Source organism: Sardina pilchardus, chromosome 14 (assembly GCF_963854185.1).
Source record: "Sardina pilchardus chromosome 14, fSarPil1.1, whole genome shotgun sequence".
NCBI classification, from domain to species: domain Eukaryota; kingdom Metazoa; phylum Chordata; class Actinopteri; order Clupeiformes; family Clupeidae; genus Sardina; species Sardina pilchardus.
Window position 1 is genome coordinate 31,965,519 of NC_085007.1, and position 6,537 is coordinate 31,972,055.

A 6,537-nucleotide genomic window follows, 5' to 3' on the forward strand; every position below is an offset into this window, starting at 1 on the left:
ACCGTCGCCATTCTCACAATATGGTAGATGCTGCGATTTCGAGCTCTGCGGTTGGTAAAAGACAAGAGCATTCACCAATACGAGTGGTGGCTCATCTTCTCTTGATAACATTCTGATGAAAGAAAACGTAGTTAGTGGCTGAATTCAGTGGCGTCGTTATGTTTTTGGAACCGCCCCGGATCTATCATGGCAAAGCAGGACTACATTAAAAAAAAATAGCCTTGGCTACAGGAAACATGCATAAGATTAATGAAATGTTCCCCGGACCAGATCTGTCGTTCATATCAATCGTTAATGCAACAGTGTTCGAGTCAGAACAGACCAGGCAGATCCGTATTAGCCTAGAAATCTAGACGCACCCTAGCGGCCAAAAATATTTTTGCCTAGCGGGATGGTCTAGGCGGGAGGCCAAGCCTGCGCTAGGCTCCAGGCCAGCCTAGCCAATCAGAACGCTCTATCTGTGTACGGAGTCCTTGAGCCCGCCGACGCCAGGGGGCTGGACCATGCGTCCTCGTTCGACGAGTTGGGTGTGAGACCGTGTTGCACAACCATAGAGAAAAACAAAAGATGGATGAGGCTAACGAAGCGCGCTCGTTTGAATCGGCTTTGGAAGAGTTAGGTGCTGTGTCCACCAAACGCGTTTTTTACAGCCAGAGCGCCCTCAACCTCCTCCTCTCGGCGCTTCGATAAGTGTTTATATGTTGCTAAGTTACCAAAACCAGAGACGGTTTAACGAGAAGTGCCATTGACGAGCCCAGCGCTGTTCTAAAAGTTGAACAGATTTCAACTTTGAGCGCTCTGAGCGCTGCGACAAAAAACGGTCGGCGCCGGCGTTTTTTTCCGCTGTGAGCGCTGAGCTACATAGACTTTACATTTAAAATTGTCGCCGTCGGCGCAAAAAACGCGTTTGGTGGACACAGCACCTTAAACTTGGGCTTTTCTTTGAAGGTTGAGCAGAAAGAAGCACTCAAGTCATTCGTTTTAAAGATGTATTTGCCGTTTTGCCGACCGGCTACGATTGGTCAAAAATGCTGACCTATTACGTGCAGAGGCAGTTTGAAAGACAACTGTTCATCCCACCCACAGGCTTCAGCTCTGTGAATGGGCTTGCCAGGCAATATTGTTAGCCTGACACATCTGGCTCTGGCTTGACGTTGATCATACTCAAAATTCTAGTCAGAATATGAGTCTGATGCTGCTCCATTGGGACCATGTTTCAACAGGTAGCCTACAGGGTGCCTCTGCACTGGATAGACCAATCAGAGAAACAAACAGCTTATGTGCAGCTTCTGGGTTTTTTAAAAAAGTTATTGCACGTCATATATCGTACAACATCCAATAGCAAAATATAAGACAATGAAATACAGTGCTCTACATAAGTTAATAGCCTATACACATGCTAAAGTTGACTTAAAAGAGGAATTTAAAAAAATCATATTTTGGAAATTGATCTTAATGCCTTAATTAAAAAAAAAACCTTAAGGACAGCTCATTTCTCTGTGAATTGATAATGTATTGTAAATAAATAAATGTTCTTCCTTAAAATACAGGGGGCATGTGAGTAGCCTACACCCTATGTTAAATCAGGCAGAGTTATTTCATGGATCCAGGGTACTATGCATCCTAATAAAGTCCTGTTGGCCTTGGAATTATCACAAACCCTTCACCATACCTAGATATTTATATGGTGTTTTTTTATTTTATTTTATTTTTTTTAGTTAGCCTATTAGCTGGTTTGATTTTTACTGATCTTAATGAGCGTTTCTGTTGCAAATAAAATCAACCCAAGTCTGGGTCACTTCTCTCAAAGCAGGGGTCAAGATGACAAGACTTTACAACAATGACCTTGAACCAGGAAAGGTCATGGGAGCATGGGTCTGATCCCTACAGAATTTCCTGTAAGGGGTGGAATGCAGCATCCACAGGACTTTTTGGCAGGGGGATGGGAGTGTGTAAACAACTGAGACTGGAGAAGGAAAGACAAGAGAATGTGACATCCAACGGTGTGTTTATCCTCTTGCTTAAAAAAATACTTTGTGCATGTACCATTTGCTTTGATTGATGTCACACCAAAGTAAGACATTAAAAGGCAAACAAAAGTTAAGGTTGCTTTTGACATAGGCCTGGTACAATGAAACAAAAGTTGTGCCCTATACTGATGTTGTTGATTTGGATTAGGCTACTCCTGCTTTTAAAAGGAGGAAACATTTTCATGCAAAACATTGTACATTACAAATGTACACAAATTCATTTATATGGCGAATTTAGTCTACTTTTTTTACCACCATGGGTGTGAGATAGAGATTTTTAGACCATTCGCCAGACAGCACATTATTATTTTCCACACCCTGCCACCTTGCGCCAGGTGCATGATAGGACGCTTTATGTGCATTTTACATAGTGTCCCAGGCAGTAACATCACATGGTATGGGGTTTGCACAGCTCACCATCACAGTATCCTGCAGAGAGTGGCACGTATTGCTGAATACAAAGTCAGAGCACTTTTTCCTGCCCTGAGGAAATGTGGTATTTCACACCCTGATGATCACTGAGGTCAGGTAGACTCCTCTGTTACCACATGGTTAAAACCTCAAGCCATCTGGATCTTAAAAACACTTTAAATTCTAATCTACAGGGAAACAAGATACTGTGCTTAATGTCAGTCAACCCTAGCACCCACACAAGTCTTTTTAAATATTCTATATCCTATTTTATCTCGTTATTTATCTTTATATCTTTATCTTTAGTAATAGTCCATCAGGGCACCCTTAGCAATTGCAACTATTGCAACGCTATCATGTATTTCTAGGGATGTCACAAATAAAGCTCCCTGAGTCTTTGAGTTATTATGGGGTAGTTTTTTTTGTATATGTGTGCCTCTAGAGGTCACTATTGTTCTTCATTTAGCAGAGACTCCAATGAGAGTATTTCATTACGAATCAGGACTCTTAGTAAAAACATAAAATTGGCACCTTGTAAAATGGAATAAGAAGGCTTACAAAAAATAATCTTGAATGATGTCTAAAATTGAAAAAAGTATAATGAGGCCCCGGCAGTGGCGCAACTGGCTGGGGCACCTGCACCGTACGCCGGCGACCCGGGTTCGATTCCCGCCCCGTGGTCCTTTCCGGATCCCACCCCGACACTCTCTCCCACTCACTTCCTGTCATTCTCTCTACTGTCCTGTCCATTAAAGGCATAAAAAGCCCCAAAAAAAAAATAAAATAAAAAAAAAAAAAGTAAAATGAATGACAAGACCGAGATAACTGTTTGGGAACAAAGAAGGACGATTTAAACTCAGTGCAGCACAGTTATGTAGCCTATTGTCAAATGTTTTTTTTTTCTTTTGATTTTTTCCCCTGAAACTTTCAGTCTCCGGAATACAAGAGCACTTGTAACTAGGTGGGCATGTTTCCGGTTGCCAGTGATTTAATTGCATTAGTTTAACAAGATTGACCCTCTATAGATAGATGGATGGATACATAGATAGATAGATACAGTAGGTAGATATAGATAGATACAGTGGGGAGAACATGAAACCATGCTTAAGTTGTCTATAAAGAGGAATATAAAACCATCATTTGACAATTGATCTTGATGCCTTAATTTAAAAAAATGAGTAAAAATCAAACCGCTAAGGACAATTTTCTTTGTGATTGAAGAATGTATCGTAAATAAATAAATGTTCTTCCTTAAATGCTAGGGGGAAGGAAGTATTTGACCCCCTATGTAACCCTATGGGAATTTAACCCATAGGGGCAGGCAGATTTTTATTTTTTATAGGCCAGCTATTTCATGGACCCAGGATATTATGCATCCTGATAAAGTTCCCTTGGCCATTGGAATTAAAATAGCCCCACATCATCACATACCCTTCACTATAGCTAGAGATTGGCATGGTGCTTTTTCCAGTAGGCCTGTTAGCCTGTTTGATTTGCATTGAGCTCATTACATATTCCTCTTTTTAGGCAACTTTAGCATGGTATCAAATACATGTTCTCCCCACGGTAAGCCAGATACACTAAGGCTGGGATTATACTATGCGCCCGTGTGCGATCTGCTGTGTCCTGTGTACAGACTCGCTGCAGCATTACGCACCTTACTGGAGGTCTTCACCAGGGGGAGACTATTAGCCTAATATCAGATGTGGATGTGGCCATGTGCCATTGTTTACTCTCATGATTGCCCCCAGCTTTGATGTTGATAATGCATCTTGCAGTCACTTTCTTTTGTTAATGATCGCCCCCTACTTTCTTGTCAGTATTGCATCTCGCGGACGCGTCGTGTTCGCTTGCGACGACGTGCACGACCGACGCACCAAATGACCGCAAAATACGCGAGGCAGCCATGATGCGTACACGAACGCGTTGTCTACAGCAAGTCTAAACGTGCCTTAAAGAAATGCCCTAATTGGGTTGTTTTCAACCCAGCCACTGAGTAAAATGGCTATCCTAACCCAGCGAATTTGGTTACTAAATTCAACCCAACAAATGGGCTGAAATGTAACTAATGTTTTGGGTTATTTTGACAAAATTGTTTAGTTACATTATAATGTTTGGGTTATATTTGTAACTAAATCCAATAGAATCCACTGTTTCGTTTTTAAAATGACCTAGGCTACTCTGCTTGTTCAAACTATTAAGTTAACAAATTATAATTAACATTCTCTTTGATTGGTGATGTTGTTTTATTTCTTGTTTTTGAAATAATTACTCCATCTTTTGCAGAGCATTTCCATGGATGTGAGGATTTTGTTATAGTTCAAAATTAAATGCACAAGGCTCAACAAAATTCCTATGGACTGAAGAGTGCCGAATATATTATACCTGCATGTGCACATTCTTATTTGAGCCATGCAAATGCCAATAGAGAAACAGATAAGTAATTCATTTCTGCGGTTTGATTAATATGTTTATTATTGTTTTAACACCAATGAGTGAGGGTTACATATAGGCTACCAGTATAGTGTTTCAATTAACACCAGTAGAGTGAAATTAACACTAGCCCATTTTTCTGTGTGTTGTCAGTTTGTGTGGCTATAGTTATTTTGCCTACTTACACTATGCACAATGAAAACCCTTATGTCCTTTTTCTTCTTCAATGGCTTAGCTGATCTAAAAAGCACAGAAAGAGGCAAACATCACGGGCAAAAGGAATATTAAAATGTTTTACACTGCTTTTTTGGGTTAGGCCTTATGTATTGCTAGACAGCCTAACTTAGCCTACCCGACCCACCCGCTCGCTTATCTAGCAGCGCTACCACAAAATGAAGTGTTCTCCTGCTGGTCTGACAACCCTCCTTCAGTTTCAGCCAATCAAATGTCAGCATGCGTTTAATGTCATTCTGGCCATTGCAATCAATCCCAATAGCACAAAAGAGTTTGTTAAAATATGGGTGCGGACAATTTTGTAATCTCAAAATATTGATGGTGACTACTGACCAGCGTCCCCACCTTTTACCTTCGCCAATGCATCTTGATCAGCTACAGACAATGAGCGGCAGACAGATTGTTTTTGAATCACATCGCAAATTTCATATGATGACACATCATTCCATCTTCTCTATCATCAAATTATTCAACAGGCTAAACATTAAGCCTTTACTCAAAATATCTGAGCTTACAGTATATCATTTGATTCAGTACAAATGTCACATGCAGCCATGCTTAAATTCTGCTCAATGTAATATAATATTCAGAATGCTAAGAGAATGATGTTTTTCCCTATCCTACTTTTCAATTTTTTCATGTAATTGGCTATGGGTTTTCTACAGGAATTGCATGTTTTCACGGGCACTGCAGTAGTTTCATTAATATTTGGGGGAAGATGGGACAACTTGAGTCTGTAAGTGTCTGTTCTAAGACTGACGATTTCACTTAATTCCCCTCTCCAGACAGTTTTTAAAAATTCAGGAGCATAAGGCTGGAGTCTGCATTTTTAAAGATGTCTCTAAGTTTACATAACTATGGCAGATTTTATCGTTTGACATATTCAACAGTCAAACAGAAGGTTAGGAAAAATAAATAGTATGGCCATGTTTCAGAGGTGACAAAATGGCAACGAATGGCAGGGATAGCAGCAGTAAGGAGGCTCAATATCACCTTGATGACACATGTCACAAGCAGTGCTTGAAGTGGGAAAAAATAAGTGCAGGAACTCTAATTTTCAGACATTTGAGCGGTGAAATCAAGTCTTTAAGATGTGTTGGTTGAAAAACTTTTTACATTTAATCATTCTTTCAAGCAATAACCTATAGGCCTAGGTTACTTTTTTCTAATTCACAAATGGAATACTGAAAAAACATTAAAACAACATGACCAGTGTGATAGCCACTTGTAGGCCTAACAATAGACTGGGCTAAAGGCCCTAGAACCTTAAAGAAACCTTTGGGCTAAAGGCCCAGATGAAGAAAACTGTGAAATAGGCTGTAGCCTACTCGTTACTGTACATTGATTTAATTAACAATAACTGGCCAAGAACAGACTCAAGGTCAAAAGTCAGAACAAGTGAATAAGTGTTACTGTAAGTGTTCTTTCT